The following is a 22,056-nucleotide window of genomic DNA, read 5'->3' on the forward strand; positions in this document are numbered from 1 at the left end:
ATGGAGCAGGTAACATGTGTATAACCTTGCTATTTACAATGGCTATGCTAAGTCTTCTTTCAGAGGAAAAGGGACTTCTTTCAGAGAACAGGGACTTGTATTTTGGTTCATCAGTGTCCTTCACCTAGCACTTGTCCTGGAGACTTTCTGTATTTTTCAGTCCTCATAGGACATGACCAGTATTTGTTGTGCTACCTTCCTCCCTTCTTTCCCACCTGTACTGATTATTCTTTCTTTTCTTCCTGCTGTTGTACTCAAGGATTGTACTCTTCCAGCTTCAACTGAATGTCCTTTCAACTTGATTTAAATTAAAGTCAGTGACCAAATTTCTGCCTCAGTGAGGCTCAATGAGCTCATTATATAGGTTTCTCTATCCTGTTTGCTATAATGCTGGCTATTTGGGTAACTGTCAGTGCTATAATTCTGACAGTATAAAATTGAGCAAACTACACTCCTGTCTTTTGATGATAGTTATTAAAATTCACTGCAGAAGAGGAGGCGTTATAAGTCATCACAGTGTGTTTAAATACTTGCCTTTGATGATAAAGTGGAAAAAAAGTTCATCTGCTGTTTTTTCAATACTGTTTCCCATATATGATGTACAGTTGTTACAGTAGGTGCCTTGCAACTAGTTTTGCCTCCTTCAGAGACCTATGTACTACTTCACTCCTACCAAACTCTGCCAAGTGACAGCGAAGAATAGCAGCATCTCCCATAATAAGACTCGGTTTTCATTTGTTTATCCAGTACCAAATTTTAACAAAGAGGTGATATTTCATGTAGTAGCTGTCTGCTTAGGTTCAAGTCGACGTTTCAGGAGAAACCTAATTCCAACTGGATTTCCAAATTCAGGAAATTTTCAGAACAAGGTCTGGGACAGTGATGTTTTGTCCCTTCTTGCCATTATAATTTTATTTTATGTTATTTAGTTGAATAGCTTGAGGATAGCAGGCAATATTTTGAAGCAGGTGTTTCAAGTCTGAAGAAGCAAAAAGAACATTAGACTCACGGACATGCTTTTTGATAGCACTCTGAAAATTCATCTGAACTCCTGCTGTAATGAATCTTTTTGTTTAATTATCATTTTTTCATGTGACATGAAAATCATGAAAAAACGTGTTGTGTTTCTAGAAGCGACAGAGTTATTAAGTACCAGAATTGAATTAACATCTTAACCCTCAGTTTGAACTAATGAGTGAATTTCTACAGAGCTAAATAATATAAAAATCATTAGGGTTGAAGAAAAGATCAGCTCAAAATTACCTGTATGCTATGAACAGGACAGTCTCATGGAAGATAAAAAAATACTGATTTGAAATGTGAATTGAAGCTTCCAAGAAGTCAAGCACAGCTTTCTTATTATCTTGGAAAGTTACATAAACACTACAGAAAGTCCTATGGATTTACTAGCACTTTCAGTTGTATTCTTAGACTGTGACTCGGAACCCGATGGACAGGTTCTCCAACTATGGAATCAGAACTAAAATGCCTCCATTTGTGGGAAAACATTGGCTTATGCTGAGATGAGAAATATTATTATTCCCATTTCAGAGAGAAAGTATGTTCAGGGGACATAAAACATTATTGAAGGGCTTACACTGGTGAGTCAATGGAATGTTCAGAAGGACATTAATAATTCAGTCTTCACTGAAAGCACATGAGAGCAGGCCACAGATATGTTCTCTACCACATATATAGGTAATGCAGATGAAAAAAAAATACTAAACTGCTGTTGATAGTGAGGTGAAAAATGAGTGTGTGGTTATGTAACTAGAACTGGTTTAATAATTCATATACAAATGGGGGCCCAAAAAACTGCACATGCAAACCTTACTTTGGTGTTTCCTACATTATGACATCTTAACTCTGCAGACTTTTTGGTTTTTGTTTGTAATTAATTACTCTAGATTTAAAACTGTTCTGTAATTTGCAGGGACATCATCAGATGATGTTTTCGGAGATTTGGGGGAAGTTGCAGGCAAAGGGAAGTTACAACACAGAAATATGAATTTCTTTTAATCTATTTTTTGTGATGAATAAATGTGACTTTTCTAGAGCCTGAAATGCCATCTTCCCATCCTCACACTTGCATCCCTTCCTTATTTATCCTAGTATCTCTGTTCTATAACTTACTCCATCATCAACATAACTTTTAATGTAATTCTGTGAGAATCATCAGTGTCACCAGGAAACAGACTGATACTTTGCAATATCTGGAGAATATCATATTGGGTGCTATTGAAAGGCATTTAAAGGACAATGCAATTCACAAAGGGAAAGTCCTGTCTAACTAATATATCTTTCTATGATAAGGTCACTCACCTCCTGGAGGAAAGGAAGGTGGTAGATGTAGCTTTTCTGAATTTTAGTAAGGCTTTTGATACTGTCCCGCACAGCTTCCTTCTGGACAAGTTGTCTGTCTGTGAGATGAGCAGGTACATGGTGCGATGGGTGATGAACTGGCTGAATGTCAGAGCTCAAAATGTTGTAGTGAATGAGGCTACATCTGGCAGGTGGCTAGTCACCAGTGCTGTTCCTCAGGGCTCAGTTCTAGGGCCAGTACTGTTCAATATTTCTGTCAATGGATGCAGGAGTTGAGTGCACCCTTAGCAAATTTGCTAATGATACAAAAGTGGGAGGTGCTGCTGATCCTCTCATGGGCTAAAAGGCCTTGCAGAGGGATCTAGATAGTTTGGAGCACTGGGCAATCATCAGTTGCATGACACTTAACAAGATCAAATGCCGGATTCTGCACCTGGGATGGAGTAACATGAGACAAAAGTATAAATGCGAAGAGGAGTGACTGGAGAGCAGCCCTGCAGAAAGGGGGTTCTGGTTGATGGCAGGCTCAATATGAGTCAGCAGTGAGCCCTGGCAGCCAAGAGGGCAAACTGCATTCGGGGGTGCATTAAATACAGCACAGTGAGCTGGCTGAAAGTAGGGATTATCCCACTGTATTCAACACTGGTGTGGCCTCATCTTGAGTATTGTGTGCAGTTCTGGGGCCCACAATTTGAAAAGGTTGTTAAGGCACTTGAATGCACCCAGAGGAGGGCAGCCTAGCTGGTGGGAGGGCTGGAAGGCATGTCCTGTGAGGAGCAGCTGAGGGCTTTGGACTTGTCTAGTTTGGAGACAAGGAGGCTGGGGGGGTGATACCATTGCTCTCTATAGCTTCCTGAGGGGGGGAAGTGGAGAAAGAGGTGCTGAGCTCTTCTCCATGATGTCCAGTGCCAGGATGCATGGGAATAGTCCAAAGCTGTGTAAGGGGAGGATGAGGCTAAATGTTAGGAAGCATTTCTTTACCAAGAAGGTGGTCAAACCCTGCAATAGGCTTCCCGGAGAGGTGATCGATGCCCCATGCCTGTCAGTGTTTAAGAGGCATTTGGACAATGCCCTGAGTAATATGCCTTAACTTTTGGTAAGTCCTAAAGCAATCAGGCAGTTGGGCTAGGTGGTCATTATGAGTTGCTTCCAACTTAACTAGTCTAGTCTAGTCTAGTCTAGTCTTTCTCCTTAAATCAAAACTAGTCTGTCTATAGTACTTTATCTATACATGCTGGTCCTCCATTAAGTCATCAGCAAAAAAGGCTTCTGACCTTTCCATTTCAAAGTGTCGTAGTTGAACCTCTTGAGCCTCTGAACTATTTCTATCCTAACACAGGTGTTAAAACTGATTTCTGAAAGCATTAAGTGCTTGTTAAAATCACTAACTTAATCCCAAAGCTGACATTTTGCTTCAAAATGAAACTTTGACATACTCCAGGGTGTAAAACCTCAGTCAGGAGTGAAATGGATTAGTTTCATTGGGAAAGAGTAGTTAGTTTGGTTTGGTGGTGGGTTTTGGGTTTTTTTTTCTGTTTGAGTAAATGGCCTGTTCTCTCTTATCATGTCTACATGGAGGCATAATGTGTACTTTTCTGATTTATTACTCCTAAAGAGGCACAAGTCAACAAGGAAATACAGCGTTCACCATAAAAGAAAATATTCTAAGTCATGCATGTACATTAGGAACTGATGAAAGCCAGACTTAACAGTTTACTATAGTTGTCTAGGATATTAAAAAAGAGGGGTCTGGAGGAAAACAAACAAACAAACAAACAAATCTTTTGTAAGTAAAGCATGAAAAAACTAACAAAAACTAAAGAATGTCAGGTATCACTGAAGAGAGTTTATGCAAATCACAGTGTGAAGTGAATGGCTAAAAGCTTTCTATAATAAATGTCTGGACTTTCTATGTCCTAAATAATCATAAGTTGTACAGCCTCAATGTTAAGCTTTTCCAAATTTATGTCTCACGTGTATATGAACAGGCAAAAATCACCAACAAAGTGTGAAGAGTGAACTGGTAGAGCTGATGAAGGAAAATTATTAACTGTAGACATTAACAAACTTTTGGGCAGCACAGGTTGGGAAAACTAGAACTAAGGATATTTTTGTTTTCTGTTTGTACAGTACATGGCACAATGAAAGCTTAGTCTAAGATTAGGGTTTGGAGGCTTACTGAAATTACAGAGAACAATTCTTGTGAAAATGTCAGAGGGAGTACCTACAAAACTAATTGATCTTCTCAAGCTCTCAAGGAAAAATCATCCCTTGGAAGAATTCTGTTTGCTTTGAGTAGTGAAGTATAGTATTTTAGGACAGTTACCCTGTATTTGCAACAGCGAAAACCCGAGGCAATCCATACTAAAAATAGAGGAATTAGCTATACAAGGAGCACTGATGTTGGCAAGGAAGGTTTAAGGACAGCAGGAAGCACACTTAGTTAATTATTCCAAGGTGTCAAGGAAATAAGAAGGGTCCTTACAAAGTCTCTTTACATGTAAAAAATGACAAAAACAGTAAAAAAATCATGTGTATACTAAGAAAGGAGGTGTCAAATGTAATAAATAATAAAATATTGTAGCTATGCATCTTGTTTTATTCAAATCTATCTTCAGGACTGAGTTAGCAGAGGTATAAACTAAAATCCCAGTCCTGCTGAAGTCCCTGACTAAGTTGCCACTATCTTTGAGGCTTTTACCCACCAACAATTTAGAAGTAATAAACCAATGGACAATAAGCAGTTGATTAAAAAACAGAAGGGCTAAAGGAACACTTTGGAGAAGCTGAATAAAAGCAAATCAGCAGGTCCATTCAAACTTTCACCCAAGGACATCAGGAAGTCTTAACAAGCTTGAATTGCTTGTCATTTGAAACCTTTAATCTGTTTGCAGCTGGAGATACAAAGCTGTGCAGAAGTTCTTGAGTGTGGGGGGTGGCGGGGGTGGTATGGTGTGTGTGTGTGCAAAGAGAGGCAATTCTGGAGACTAGCTATTGACAAGTGAAGCCTACAACTGAAAAATGGGTAGATAGAAGATCTAGTGTTCTTGTACAGGAGCTTTGAAAGGGACTAGAAGGTAACACTATTTTTAAGGGCAGTGCACTGTGTTTGTTAATAATATGCTAGTTCAGACAAGTAGGATAATATATTTTAATGAATAGTGGAATTGAGTTGCAGTTCCCAGAAGGTGCACTACACTATGCTTTAAGTGTATTGATAGTACAGAAGCAACTTCAAGAGAGCTGTAAATGTTCATAATAATACACAAGAAATACAAGAATTCCTAGAATGATTGAATAGATAAAATATTTTCAAGAGAGACTCAAAATAGCTAGAAATCACAGGTGGCAAGTATTCATCTGAAACGTATATTTAATGAAACATGAAATACCATGCTGGTTTTCTTACTTGTATTCTTTATAATGTGAATTTGGACCACCTTAAACAGGTGACTTCTCATCTCACAAATCAAGTAGGCAGTATTTCCTCTCCTTTTTAAAAGTCAGTGAAACCACATAAGTAAGACTATGTTCCATCTGCAAAAAATACCAAAAAAGTTTTCAGTGCTGTGAAAATAAATTCAGTAACAAAAATATTCATGGACTAAGAAAGAATGATAAAAAACTATAATTATTTATTAAAAATACAAAAGAGGGTGTGCTGACACTTTAGAAATCTGTAACAGTGTGTACATCAATAAAAGTAAGAATTGTTTGGATTAGTTAACAAAGCAAAATGTGGGGAACATCAGGCAATCTTTCTGATGCTGAAAAATGTTTTATTTCCTGTCTTATAAAAGAAATATTGGAAAATTCCTTCTTGAACAATGAGTTTAATTGTTTGGGCAAATCTTTGAGGGATATACTAGTGAAATAGAAGAACATTTGGTTACAGAATTAAACAGCCTTTTTCTAGAGTTTTCTTCCCCATAAATAGTCATATTGGGATTTTTTTCAGTATAAATTGGAATGTTTCTGAAACAAAACTAAAACACTTCTCAGAATTACCTGATATAAGTGTATTTGTTTCCTTTTAAACTTTCCAAGACATTTTTTACTTAAACCAATTAAAAACAAATAAGCCAAATATTCCTAATGTTTTATAGCTTCCAGTTAATAAAATTTTCTGCAAACATTAAAACTTTCATATAGGTTTTGTAGCATTTGAAAACATTTCAAACCCACCACAATGGAAACAACTTTACATTTTGAAGTCTTTTGACAAATAGCCCCTCCCATCCATTTTAAGTCACTTTTGTCTATTTTTGTCTGGAAGAACCATGATTATAATGATGTACTCTAATACACAGTGACTAGACTGTTGGCATGTAACTTAAAACAAGCGTGATGAGGCAACCTTGCCGAAGTCTGACCTGAAAAGCTTTGGTTGTTGAATAGCTTGAGAGCACATCAACTTAATTCAGCAAAACTCCTGTTTGCTTATGTAGCTCAAAGGCAGTTGGGAATACCTAATATTCCCTTTTTCTACTTCTAAACGGTGTCACCTGTATGAATGACATTTTCTGTGGTTAAACGGGGGTCTTTCCTCCTAATGACCAAGGCATATAGTTCAGATTATTTCAAAAAGGACCTGCTCTGGCCAAGTTACAGCAAAGAAAGAAGTCAATACCTCTCTCGGTGGCCCCAGGAGACTCTATGCCACCAGAGTGTGAATCATTGTGTATATATACACTGTCGATGTTTATCATTGCTGAACTGAGTCAATGCTCAGTACTTCTGGTTTAATTAGACATTGCAGTATTAGTTTTAAAATGTTACTGTTTAATAAGAATATATTTCACTACAGTCAAATATATTCTGTTTCCACACTCCATTCACTGGAAAAAAAACATAACATTTCAGACTTCATTTGGCTTCATGTTGAGAAATAAAACCAAAGTGTCATAATTTCTGACACATTCATTTTATGTTTCCTTAATTCTGCTTAAGCATATTGCATGACAGTTTCACAGTTCCTTCAGTGTCAACAAGCTGCAACAATTGAGTAACTCACATTTTATTATCTTACCCAAGTGAATGCTGATATGACTGGGTTTCAATGAATTTGATTTGTTGACTATGTTTCTCCCACAGTGATGGAGATCATAGTGGTAACACCCAACCGTCTCTTCCCATACTTGTAGTACTGAAATAAGTTTCTACAATGTTTTCTTTACTCATATTCTTTTTGGTTTCTTTAGCTGTATAAATTCGTATTTGAAGTTTGTCCTTCATTAGTTAACTGTCACCATAAATCAATTTGATCAACAAGACTTATTCAAGTATTTGAGCCATTTGAACTATAAAATATTGTTTTAAAAAAATTCAAACAGTATTTCATGGTAGTCTTACCACATTCTATGCTCTAGTCTATTAAAAATAATAATTGACCTATCTTTTTGAACTTTTAAGCCGTTTTCATTTGTTGTTCCCTTAAGAAAAGCACATCATTGGATAAACTCAGAGATACAACGTTTTTTTCCTGAAGCAGAAACACATGCTTATTCTAGCCCAGCTGACTTTTAATTCAATATAACTGGCTCTCTTGACCCTTGGTATTTGACACAATAAAAGTAAAATAATTGTGACTGAAGAGACTCTGCTTTTTTATAGATCTGGAAGGCCTCTGGATACTTTCCTAAACATCACCCACTCTATTCCAGGTATCTCAACTTAGCTTTATTAGCACATTCACAGAGCCTGAGAAACAAAGGGCTAAGTGGTAACATCTGAAGCCCATTAATCTTGGGGCATGACACCAAGATTAAAAGGAAAAACTGGAAAAGCAGTCATGAGGGTAAAGGAAAACTTAGGTTTTGTGGATAGGGTAGGATATGCTTTTCTTGTATGCTTCTTACCTTCAAGGCAAATAAGAAAGGTCTTTAGATTTTTATTTTATTGCTTGTCAGATTTAGCGTCAAATAAGAAGAGTTTGTACTTTGACAAAGTTTGTGTGTCCTATGTACTATTCCATGTTGTATGCTCATTTCCCAAATGCAAACTGTTTTATCAGTGTTGGTCTGAATGTTGTCATAATGCAATTAAAAAACAGTCTATTGAAGACTGGTCTCATATATATAATTAATGCATGATTATTTTGGCTATATACTGCCATGAACAACAGTCAGAGTGGAAATACTGATGGCTGTATTTGTTTAACTCCAGCAGGAATTCCAAGCTGTTAGGACACTATTTCACAGCTAAAGTGGAGTCCTCAGCCTGAAGCACAGATGGAGACAATACATAAAAGCGTATATATAATAAAAACCTAGAACAACTTGTGTGACACCATTTATATAGAATATGTGTTTCTTCAGCTGTGTGGTTTTCTTCTCTTCTGACCAGCATTTCAAGAGTTACTGTATTATTATTATTTTAAAGAAAATCTCTTTATAGGTTTTGTTGTCTGCATCAAATCATTAACTCAAATTGTTAATATACTCTACATAGTATCTCTCTTAGATGTAACTACATTATCTACATACTGCTTGATTGTTTGTTTTTTAATGAGACCCCAGAATGTATCCAATCACAATAATTCAATGGTTGAGATATACATCACTTAGTTTTGCTTAGCTACAAGTTATTAGTCCTGTGTAATCATCTAAGCAATCTTTATTGTCAAGGCAGAGAGGCAATTCCATCTTACAGGATGGAACAGGAGGAATCAGCTAAGACTGCTAGAAACCAACTTTTTGAGTTGGCAGACAATTGCTTCTGTTGTCCAGAAGTCATTCCAGCAGATGCAGCTTGCTGTCAGGATGATTTGTGTCTGTGCATCACTGAAAGCCTGCTTAGTGGCCAGGGTAATTAACCCTCTTTCACTACAGTCGTAAACACTTAACCTTATATGGATGTCCTTCCCATGGTTTTGCACACCTCTAGTACAGTTTATATGGATTTGCTAAACTTTTGTGGTTCTCTGTGCCACTGGGTTTTCCAGAACACAAGCAGAAGCTGTTGCACCAGAGTAGCTTGAGTTCTTGGGACACACTCCCCTTTGCTTTGGCAGCAGAGCAGAGCTAGCTGTATTTTCTGTGAGAGAACTGGTAAAACAGCATAATGTATGTGGCTGGGTAGTATGATTTCAGTGACAGAAAAACTACTGTCGTGTGATTAATGTACTGATATACAACTTGAACCATGTGTCTATAGCTCATTACAGCAATCACTTAGTGAGTTACTCCAAAGCTTGGAGTGAAAAGAAGCACAAACAGAAAGGCGCAGAACTGTCTCAACAGTTTCACTGAAGAAGATTTAAGTACTTTTTATCAAAAATTGAATTATCCAGGAAGCTTTTCATTATAAATTCAGTATTTGGTCAACTTCAAAAGCATTAGCGCTACATAGAAAAAAACATCAGGAATCTTTTTGAGCCCACAGAGTGGTCAGAGCCTGGGTAGCAATGTAGCAAGTTTTGTCAGTGCATCTTGAGTAGGAAGTATGAAAATACCATTAGAGCTAGGAAAGCAGCTTGGACTGCATCCCTCATCGGTTCCTTGCTTAGGCACAAAACTGCCGGTGCCAAGCGTGGCTTGGCAATGCAGACTGATACCCAGAGAGTTGTGACAAAAAACTATACCCATCTAGTTCCAAGACAGCAAATGGTCAGTGGACTGGAAAGAGTTGCAATTACAGATTCTGTAAGACACATTATACATACTTATTTCTTACACTGGTCTTAAGACTTTCCTGGTGAGTGTGCAGATGCTGACATGAAATAACTGGTCTACTTTTTGTGCTATGAGCTGTATTTAGGAACAATAAAAAAGGAGCTTCCCTTGAGTGAGAAATAATGGATAAGATAAAATGTCTTTTGTCCAAAAAAAAGACCCATAATTTCCTATTCTATTATGGCACCATATGCTCACATGCACATACACTTGCTGAATTATTGGCAAGGATGGGGAGGTTGAGTGGGTGCAGGATGTATGCCCTGAGTAGTACTTAAAACAAATTAAAACAAATAATTAAATTAAAAACAATTAAAAAATTAAAACAAATAATTCAGCAGTGATAAGGTACTACAAAAATGTGTAACTGTCATGAAATTAACCCTTTCCAGGGGCATCAGCTGCAGAGTCCCCAAGTCAATCAGATGTGATTTCATCATGTGAACAACACTCTGTAGACTTGTTTCCCATGCCCTTATAAAAATTTCTGTCAGTTTTTGCCCATAAAGAATTTTAGGAAATGGTTTTAGCCATTACAAGCTGGCAGTTATTTCAGTGCCACCACTGACCATCACCACTGTGTCAGCTACTCCATTATGAACACCCCAGGTTCCAGATGAGAAAAACATCAGGTTTTTCGTTCCAGCATATGTATTTTCCAAAGTCCTGTATATGAAAGTGTATTTTATTCAGATTGGTACCTTGCTCTGACTGTTGCACTTACTCAGATTTTAAAATATGTAGCAGTTAGCTTTTATGTTTCTCTGGATGCAGTAAACAAGCAAAGCTTGAGTGACAATGGAGATACAGCAGTTTCTATCAAACAAGTATCTCTCTCCATAATTCTGTTCTTCAAGTTTTGAAGGTGACTCATTTAACCACTGATGTCGACTTGGTCAGTTATCCTAGCTATCATGACTTACTTGCATTGTGTTACTGTCTGGAAGACAAAACCATACTGAGTTGGTCACTGTGTAACCACCTCAGAAAAGATGTCCCACATGAACAAGCTGTGATATGAAGCTATTTGTGTGCTAAAGGAATGATCATTAGCCTCTTCAGTGACCTCAAAAATGAGCCCATTTTAAGCAGGTTTAATGCATTATGTAATAAAAAAACTGAAGGAGAGGGCTATTTTGTGAGGGGTTTTGTTTGGGGCTTTTTTTGTTGTTGTTGTTGTGTGTTTGGGGGGTTTCACATGGTGGCTGGGAAGATTTCCACTGGAGCCCACAAACTGAAAACGGTAGCCTTCTGTCTTATTATTTACAAAGCAAGTTACAAGGTACTTTTCTAAATTTTTAAGATATAAACTACAGCTGATTATTTTGCATTTTAATCTGAATCTTTAACGGAAAATCTACTTATACTTATACTTAATCATCAATAATATTTGTCTAATCTACCAAGCAATGAATTTAGCATTTTCATTTTGGAAGCACTAATGTATAGAGGAGTGTGTGGGCGAAGGTAAAAGAGCAGTGTTTTGGGAATTAGCACCATGGTTATATCTGAAGACTTCAGTCAGACTGAACATAGATAGGTGGATGACATGTTGCTGGTTATGTTGGTGACATTAAGTCCCTGTGTCATCATGCATAAAAGCAGTGAAATGAGCGTGTTTTTTTCCAATTTACTACATTGACAACTTTCAAGTGGATTCCTTCTCATTTCCTAAGACACTGTTAAAATCAAAGCAAGAGAGCACTCTGTTGAGACTCTTATGCCTAACGTGTTATGTTGGCAGCTTTTTGTCAATCCTTATGAAAAACAACTATTGTGAACTTTATCATATGAGGTATGTGGGTTTGTTTTGTAATGCACCACTATGCAGTAATTCCAATACTTTATTACAGTTTGTGATCTTTTGTAAGAAATATTTCTGGTCCTGAATCAGTTAACCTTTTTCTGGGTAGCCTGAATTGCTATTGTTTGGTGACTAAATGATGCTTCACATGCTACTTAGCCAAAGCCAGTCAAAAAGTTATTAGGGCCATCATCATCATGGTGTCACAGCTCAGAGCTGAACTGATTAGTTATGTTATCAGAGCTTTAGCACCTTCTGGTAAAAGCACATTAATGCTTTTTTGGAAATTATTTTCCAATTAACAATTAATTGGAAAAGTTACAGCAAATTCAAGGGAATAACAGAACACCCAGAAATATATGGAATTCAGACTATCCAGCCACTTGAAATGCCAGGTTTCTTCTTTTGTCTATACTGAGTGAGGAAACTAGAAAGGGGGTTCAAACAGGAGTGAGGAATTAATCTCAGTAATGGGACAGGAAAGCCTTTTCGCCTGGTAAAGCAATGCTCTAAAGTCACTAATCCAGCGCAAGGTAAGAAAAGAGTGCATAGACATTTCTGCTGTGCTGATTTGCATCATGTGGGAAAGCATGGCTGGTTACCAGTACGCAATCTCTGTGAAATGGCCTCTTCTGTTACTGTTTTGTCCAAGGATTAATAGTGCAGACACAGACATATGAAAAGACACTAAGATATAGCTCTTCCCTTTGATTTTCTTTTCTATTTAGCTTTAGTGCAGCTATCGTTAGTTCAATTACTCTTCTAGCTATATGAGCTCCTTGTGTATAACCACCTACAAAGCTGAAAACAAAAACCAACAAAGTACTGTGGGGTTTGAGTCGTGCTCACTGAGAAAAAAACTGCAAGGTCTCTAAAATGGCACTTTGCCAGAATGCTATGGAGGTAGAGAAGATCCGGTGAACACCTGTTCAGTAACATCTGTGACTATCTCCCAAGCAATAAACTACACTGGTCATAGCACAGAAAGTAGTTTTATAAAGTGCTTAAGAAAAAAAAAATCACCCTGCAGTTTTACTTACTTTATACATGCAAAGCATCAGAAGACATCAAATGCAAGCTATTGGGTGTTGGTAAAGAAAAAGAGAACAGTAGTAAGATCTTGTTATGCTGCTGCCATTCCTCATATTATTCCTTTGTATTCTTCTTTCTCAGTTGCTGAATTTGATAAGAATATATGACAGCTTGTCAGGCCAATCATCAAAAGGCTGTGAAGAAAGTACCTTTGCCTTAAAGATAATAAGCAGGTTTTGGGGTTTGTTTTTTTTGTATGGGCAATAAACATCACCTGTCATATGACCTGGAAATTTAATCTGACATCATGACTCTGTAAGTGTTTCTGTGTGCCTGTGTTCCTGTACTATGTGTCTTAAGAGCATGTCAGCAGTATAGCAATGTAATCACCAAAATGCCCAGATTTTCTACCAAGGCTATGAACACCAAATCAGTCAGTGTGAGTCCCATTCCAAACTGACTGGACTTTTAAAGCTTGTTTCCAAGTTTCATATTTTTAATCTACAGTATTACTATATGGTAGCTTAAATTTATCAATTTAAATGAATCCTCCCCAACTGGAAAGGTCTGTCAATCTGTCAGAGCTGTTGTGGTTATATTTTTAAAAAGATAAATGAATGCAAAGATACAAGACTTTTCCAGGTCATTTTGAGAATTCAGGGAAAACTGAGGAATCTGGAGGCAGAAAAAAGGGGATATTTTATTATCCATTTAGAATGCTAAGAAGTGCAATTAAAGAATAGATTATTTATTTAATCTATAACATCCCTTACTATTACTATTTCTGCATACTCATCTTTCCCCTTTTTGTCAATAATTTCTTCTTCTGAACAGATCTTGAAACAGATTTGAACACAGAGGAAGAAATTAAGCCAATGACAGGCCAGAGGAAGAACTTATGTCACAGAAGAAATTATTCACAGATGTAACTGGCAAGGTGAAGAGTATCAGAGGGCAGCATATGTTGTTTCCCCATCCCAGCCATTCACTACATCTCCTTTTAGTCTTCTATATTCAATACAGAAAGCTACTGTACAAGAGCTCACAGCAATGTCAGCTGCGTAATGTGCTAATACTGAACTCCCTGTTGCAGTAAGGTTTATGTGCACAATTTTGAGATGACTGGATAGAAGAAACTATACCAGTATCAATATCATAAGTGAAGACTACAATTTACAGTTCCTGGCCACATGAGTTCAGTCTGATATCTAAAGATTCAGATGTGTAAAACTGAACATAGAACTTAGAATTAATTCAGTATTCCTTCCTTTTTTATGCAAAATTTTGGTTAAAAATAAGAAGAACCTACACCTTTATGGTACCATATACTTTTAAAATATCATACAAATCTGAAATACAGCAAAGGCAAATAACTCAAAAGAGAAGGATCTGAAAGAAAAAAGTCTCCTTGAAAGCTGTGTGTTTTCACTGAAAACTTTTTCCTACAGTTTTGTTTTAAAAAAAAAATCTTATCACCACACATCTGTTTTCACTGGGAATTATTAAAGCCTTCCATTCCACACTTCCAATCTGGCACAGCAGCATCACATCCAGTGTTCTTGTAACCTACTTAGTATCTGTTAAGGTGCAGTAAAAGACCTCATTTGCTAAGCAGGTTTTTACACACATTCTCATGAGCTGGGATGGATTCACTTATTTCTAGCAAAGATCTAAAGGTTTTTTTATAATCAGTCCTTCGAGCTGCTGTTCCTGAAGCTGGGGTTCTGTACTCAGTGTGCAATAAACCAATCTACACAATGAGTTGAGATACTTGTTTATTCCAGTTCTGCACAGAGAAGGGTGCTACGGTAGTATGGAAACCTGGCACACCAATTACAAATCTACAATACATTTATACACTTCAAACTTTATTAGTACATGTCCCTACACCAATCTCATCAAATTCATGGGTTAATCACATTCTTATCTTTATTTAATGGTACAGTACTTCGTAATCTCTGTACACATCCTCAATGGGTAGGGGGTTGGGGGGGGTCAGGGCAAGGAGCTTAGGTTGTGGAGTGGTTTTCACAATTTAATCAGGTGAGTTCACCCAAGTACACAAAAAACTGGTACATACAGGAAAGTTTGACCATATAATCTACAATCAATCAATCTACAGAATACAATGCCTTCTACCTAGACCAGTTAACCCTAAGCTTGTCTATACTGATAGTAACCCTGGTTACAAACACTTAAAATAATAGGATGCTTCTTCATTTGATGTTTCCCCAGTTTGAGACTTATGAATTCATGTAATAGTTTCATGTCTCATTAATCTTATTTGTGAAAGAACAAGGTAGATTCTATAATTGGGAAAATAAGTTTTTTATCTTGACACTGAATAGTGTGTGATCGCAGTTTTGAGCAGTCCCACAGCTGTTTTCTGTTCCTCCTTCTCCCTGGCTTCTGGTAGATGATCTTGTTTGATCTGTGTATGATGGAGTCCAGGAGTTAATCCCTTTTATTTTGACCATAGTGTAGGTGGTTAACAGTACTAGGTATAATCCCTTCCATTTTTCCCTTAGTGGCTCATCTTCCAAAGATCACATGTACACAAGGTCTCCAGGTCAGAAATTATATACTGGGGAGTCCAAAGGAAGGGGGGCTTGTGTGTTGGTTGAGGTACCTGTACAAAGAGGATAGTACATGTGACAGAGACAATAAGTAATTCTTTAATCTCTTTTCCTTTTATATGCATCTGGTCACTTCTATTGGCTGTACTATTAACTGGATATGGTTTTCCATAAAGCATTTCACAAGGGCTTAACCCTTCCCTAGCCCAGGGGGTAATTGTGATTCTTATTATACCAATGGGTAAAATATCTGCCCATTTAAACTGAGTTTCCTGACACAATTTTGAAATTTATCTTTTTAGGGTTTGATTCATTCTTTCTATTTTTCCACTAGACTGTGTATTCCATGGAGTATGCAAATCCCATTTAAACTGGAAGCTCTTTGAACTGTGTCTGAAATTAAATGGGCACAATTATCTGATGATAACCCCTCAGGCACTCCTTACCTAGGGATTGTTTCTTTTAATAACACCTTAACTGCTTTCTTAGTTCAATTGGTGTGGCAAGGGCAAGTCTCTGGCCATCCTGAAAATACATCCACAAAACCAAGCAAATATTTATATTGTCTTGGAGAAATCTATTTGCCAGTGCTCCCCTGGGGTTATCTCTCTTTTTACATTTCCAGCAGGTGGTCATTTTTTTATTTTAGGATTATCAGCTTTACAAATCTGGCATCTTTTTACTTCCATATCAGCACTTGTTTACATTTTTAGTCCCACTGTATCTCTTAATGCTGTTTATCACAGCATCGGTTGCCATTTGTGTTTCTTCATCAAATTTCTTGAGAAAAGTTTCCATTATTTTGGCTGTGGTAAGAACTTGCTGATCTGGGGTTACCCATCATCCTTTTTCTTCTTCTTTTGGTTTGTTTTTTTTTGGTTTTTGTTTTTTTTTTACATACATAGTTCTGCTAATCAGTTTTGTCTCTCAGAATATTGCAGAGGTTCCATTTCTACCTTACTTCCAGATATCAAAACTCCTATTATATTGTGGAAAGCTGCCTACTTTGCTGCTAAATCAGCCTTTTTGTTTCCTTTTATAATATCTGCTTGTCCTTTTTGATGAGCTTTACAATGAACTATTGCTACTTCCCTTATGCAGTTCAGTGGCTGCATTTAATAATTTCAAAATCTCTTGTTTATATTTTATACAATTTCCTTATGAATTTAATAATCCTCTTTCTTTCCAGATGGCTCCATAACTGTGTACCACTTGAAAAGCATATTTAGAGTCCACATATATGTCAAGTTTCTTCCTATTTCAAGGGCCCTAGTCAATGCAATAATTTCTGCCTTCTGTTCAGAAGTGTATCACGGTAATGGTTTGGCTTCCACCTCTTTCCATAGCGTCATCACTGCATATCCTGCTCTTTATTCCCTATGTGGTATAAAACTGTTACCATGTGTATATAATTCTAAATCTGTATTTATCAATGGTTCTTCTTTTAAATCCAGCCTCCTAGTGTATACTTGTTCAGTCATAGTTAGAGTCATGTTGTAAACCCCTGTTTTCTGCTATGAATAGCAATGTGGCTGAGTTCAGTGTAGAAATTTTACTAGAAGTTATGTCGTCTTAGTACACCAGGATAGTTTGATATTTTCCCAATCTGTTTTGGGAAAGCCAGTAGTGTCCTTTATCATTTAGGATAGCCTTCACTGCATGAGGGACCATTACTGTCATAGGTTGTCCCAATGTAAGCTTTTGTGCCTCTTGAATCAGCAATGCAGTAGCTGTCACAGCTCAAAGACATGCAGGCCATCCTTTGCCCACTTCATCAAGCTGTTTTGAACATAAGCCACTGGTCTTTTCCAGCTCCCAAGCATTTGCATCATTAGTCATAAAGCCACATGTTGTCTTTCATGTACATATAATTGAAATGGTTTGGAGACCCAAAACTGGAGCTTATCTATAAGTTTTCATTTCATTGAAGCCCTTTTTGCATTCTGGTGTCCATTCCAAAAAGTCCCCTGGCCCCTTTACAGCATTATATAGGGTTTTGGCCATCAGTTTGAAATTCGGGATCCACAGTCAACAGAATATGGCCATTCCCAGGAATCCCCACAAAGGTTTCTTAGTTTTTGGAACTGCAATTTGGTGTATAGCCTCTCTACTTCAAGATGTCTCTGTCCTTTTGATATTTCAAAGCCCGGGTGCAGGACTTTTTCTTTTGCTGTTTGTGCCACCTTCTGAGAAACTTTGTAGCCTACTAGTCCTATGTAATTAAGTAGGCTGATCATAACTTCCACACAGCTCTTTTTTTGTATCAGCTCCCGTTAATAAATAGTCTACATATCGCAATAAAGTGACATTGTTGTTGTTACCTTGCCACTGTTCCAGCTCCTTTGCCAATACATTAACAAATACCTAGGACTATCCTTGAATCCTTGCGGGAGCACCATCCAGCATAGTTGCATCTTTGCTCCTGGAGTGGGATTTTCCCATTCAAAGGTGAAGATTATTTGGCTCTGTTCATCCACTGGGGTACAAAAGAGGGCATGTTTTAAATCTAAGTCAGTAAAATAAGTGTTAGACTCAGGTATCACAGCTAGCAGGGTGTAAGGATTCGGTACCATGGGATGTATGACCATGGTTATTTGATTTACAGCCCTTACAGCTTTGACTAGCCTATATTCCTGAGAATGAGGTTTTCTTGCTAGCAAAATGTGAGTATTGAATTCAGATTGATACCCTCTAAGCAGTCCATATTGCATGAAAGTGTTTATCAGGGGTTTGAGGACTCTGCCAGCTCCCAGTCTGATGAGGTACTGATGTACCCTTACCGGTTTCGCTCCCACTTATAGTTCTATTTTAATTGGACTTATATATTTTGCTCTTACTGGTTTCTTAGAAGCCCAGTGGAATTACTGCATCTAGTACAGTGTTTGGAATATTCTCCTCAGATTCTTACAACATCCCATCTGTCAGCAGGCAGATCTGGGCTTTCCAGGTAGTTTCAAGTGGGATATGGAGCTGCACAGCATTCTCAGAGGTTAATTGTGCATTTAGTTCGCATAGTTAACTCTCATCCCAGTAAAGGAAAGGTGCATTATGGCATGTATAGAAACATGAGTTAACTTAATGTCTCTAGGTTGTACATTCCACATTCCATAGGTTGAAAGAATGGTCTCAAAGTTTTTTCTCATCGATCTAACAGTCTCTACTGTGATTATACTGGGTGGTCCTCTACAACTAGTTATTACGAAATGGGCAACTCCATTATCTATTAAAAAATCTATTATTTTATTTCCTATTCTGTCCTTTTTGGTCTACTTTTTTCCTATTGGGTGTTATACACTTTGCATGCTCTCTCTGTCAACTGCAAAGTAGATGTTCCTCCTGCCTCGTCAGCCTTCTGCATTTGTAGCATATAAAGGTGAGGCTGTGGGCAGCAGCAATTGTACATACTCCAGGTCCTCCCCTATACAATGTACAATCCCATTCTTATTACTATTGTCTCCACACACACTCTCCTTCTTTTCTGGTACACATAGCATCAACACATATCCCCCCAGTTTACACTTTCCCTGAATATCTGGTTTTCTATACAGAGTCATGACAGTATCAGCTTCATCCCACTCCCTCAAGAGGCAACAAAACAATATTAATTGTAATATAATATTAAATTGTAAAGACCTATTTTCTAACCACCATTCAACATCAACCAATTTATAAATCGGCCACTAGTGGTTATGATATCTCTTCATTTTAGCTTTAGTAATCTGATCACCCCCAAACTGACTCCAATTTTTTTTTTCAAAACACAACCAAAAGGGCTACAGAGAGGAATTGTGGATCAGCCTGACCCCATCCTAACCAAAAGCAAATACTGGTGGCTGTGACCCCTCCACAGCTTACCTCAATATGCACTTGTCTCTGACCCCACTTGTCAGTTAAGGCCCCTCTGGCAGCTATGTGTGAGAAATAATAAAAGTATTTAAAAGGTGTTTCTTCCTTTGATTGCAAAATAGTGAAGAATTTTTTAAGAGACTTAATCTAAGTTCTAAACAAACAAAATTGTTTAATTGTAAAAAACCTAAATAAACAAATTCTAACAGTAAAGCCTAGTAGTACAGCTCAGCTACATTTATGTTAAGAACTAGATAAAGTAACTTTCTTATTCTTACTTTAAACAGAAGCTATTTCTACTTAAAACTTTAAAAAAGAACTCCTTACACTGAAGTTTTACCTATCAAGAAAAACAGCTGTTAAGGTAAGGACAAACATGGACCTAAGACTTTTATAGCATCCACTTAAGTTTGGAATTAGAATTAATGACTTTGAAATAGTTCACTGCCTTCTTTTTACAACAGAATTTAAAAATATGTGCATTTCTCTGCCAAGGCAGAAAAGATAAACCTCCATAAATAAATAAATAAAACATTTTATTGTTTTATTCTGGCTGTGAAATAGCAACTGTTTATACCAACTTTTTTAAAAATACGTTTTAAATGAGCACAGCATTTAAAAATACAACCTTACTCTGTACTATTTTTATAAATAATTAACATATAATTAAAAATGCTATTGGATGTTAGAATTGAAATATTTCTTTACAGAAAAAGAAGTGATTTCACTTCTGCTAACCATATAGAGGAAGGAGACAGATGTGTTTTATAAATGATGACTTGTAATAAAGAGAACTCTTAGAGTTAATGTTGAAGTAAAAGCTCAGATCTCCTGAATTTTGTTTGAGGCTGGTCCTGTGAATTATTTTGAGAAATGCTTTTTCCAATGAACCATGCTATTATAATAAAGTTATAAAGAATTACAAAGGCAAATATTCCCTTCAAATTTACAGAAGAATCTAAGCAGACCTGAAGATGTGTAGGATCCGTCTGGGCAGAATAATGGAGCACATGCTTACAGGAAAAGAAGTAGGATGAAATCATTATTAGAAGACCTTTCTGGCAGAGAATGAAAGTCATGAACTGCTGTTGGTAGTTCCAAATTTGGGAAAGTTTGCTGTGCATGGGCTAGCAGTGATGCTGTGACTACTTCAGTTCTCTCTGCTGCAGCTTTTTTTTTTCCTATCAGATAGTCACAGGGACTGAGAGCTAAACCAATTATCTGGAACAGCTTATTCTTGACTGCTTTGCCTTGGAACTCAATCTAACAGGTGGAACTTGTGTTGCATCTCTTTTATTGTTTTTTGGAAGAAAAAAGAAAGGATTTTTTTTAATTTTGCTTTCAACAAAACTGTATGTCTTCTCTCTGTTCAAGATATGATTTTATATTTTTTATTATATGGAAGTTAATTATTGCCTTAGCAAAGTGTGGTCTAGCAGTAAGTGACTAGACTAAAATTCAGAAGAACCTAGTCCAGTTCCCATTTTTGTTCCATTTGCTATATGACCTGAAATGCTCATAAGTAACAATGTATTGGTTGAAACTAAATCTTCATACACCAAGTGTGGTGTTTTCACAACATTGTGCCCTGAAAGACCAGGAGTACTGCTTTTCCTTTTTCTATGAAAAAACTCACATGAAATGTGTATGTATGAGTGTGTCTGTGCATTTGTATAAACAATACTTACATACAGAAATAATCTGTGATGGCAATATCAATGTGATCTTCCTTTCATGTAAATTGTAACCTCAGAAGAGCAGACTGAGGTCCCTTGGGAGTTATATAAAGATGACGAGACCTGACTGCTCAGGATCCCACCCACATGAGAGCCAAAGACAGCAGTCATACTATAGTGAGTGGTTGCTTTAGATAAGGTTCAGGCAGAATCCTGCAGGTAGAAAAAGTATTTTGGATTCTTAGTCTCTCCTTAAACTTGAAGCATGAATAAATTACATAAATTGGCATTAAAGTTACATTTTGTTCACCATGTTTTGGGAACATAAAGTGCCTGTACAACCATCATGAATTTCTTTGCACTAATGTCCTATTTCCCACCCCATTCACATATCCAGTTCATCAGAACTGATGTGGACAGTCAACAGAAGGTTGCTAGTTTTGGACCAGTTCTACAAGTTTCTATACAGACCAGTTTGCAGGGATGTTTTTCAAACTTAGTTGTGTCAATTTGTCATACTGTATCATGGTGAACTGTAGGGTGAAGACAAGAAAGTTTGATGGTAATAGACCAAGGTGATTTAGCCTCCAGTTTAGGTCCTTTAGGAAGATCTTTATCTGTGCACTTGAATGGATAGGTATTGTCTGACACTTAGATTTTTGCCACACAATGTCTTTTTTTCTAACTCAGCAAATAATGTATTCAAGGTATAAGAGAATTGTTTTAGTATCGAGAAGAAACTCAGTTTTCCTTGTTTTAACTTAATAATAAGCTTTTTCAGTTACTGTGCTACAGAAAAGGAAGTCTGGTGATACAGAATCATCCAGCACTGAATCTGTAGTGTCCCAGTCACGTGGTTCAGAGTATTGTTTTGCAGTAAGAGATCATTTTAAAAGTTTTTAGCTTGAGTGAACACAGTTGTGATGTTTGTATAGGTCTGTTTTTAATTCCAACTGTGCTATTCAGCTCTGGAAAGTAAATGTCCTCACTTGTATAATCAAGGAGGACTCTGAACTTGCCACTACTTGATCATCAGATTTAACTGACTCAGTTACTGTCATGATACTTAAAAGTTTAAAAGTTGTTTAATAGCTTTCTATCATCTAGGTGGTTACTAATAGACAAGG

The 22,056-nt window shown here is 37.0% G+C and overlaps 1 protein-coding gene across 2 annotated transcripts in view; it reads left to right on the forward strand.

The window, feature by feature from the left end:
- RGMB (repulsive guidance molecule BMP co-receptor b) overlaps positions 1-22,056 on the forward strand; it is a 115,799-nt gene that overhangs the window by 26,796 nt on the left and 66,947 nt on the right. For both annotated transcript variants that reach the window (XR_013924936.1, XM_080372451.1), the window contains exon 1: positions 1-22,056. This exon is cut by the window's left edge and continues 26,796 nt beyond it; it is cut by the window's right edge and continues 33,280 nt beyond it. The gene's annotated coding sequence lies outside the window, so the exon portion shown is untranslated.

This window comes from Falco punctatus, assembly GCF_963210335.1.
Source record: "Falco punctatus genome assembly, chromosome: Z".
Classification (NCBI taxonomy): domain Eukaryota; kingdom Metazoa; phylum Chordata; class Aves; order Falconiformes; family Falconidae; genus Falco; species Falco punctatus.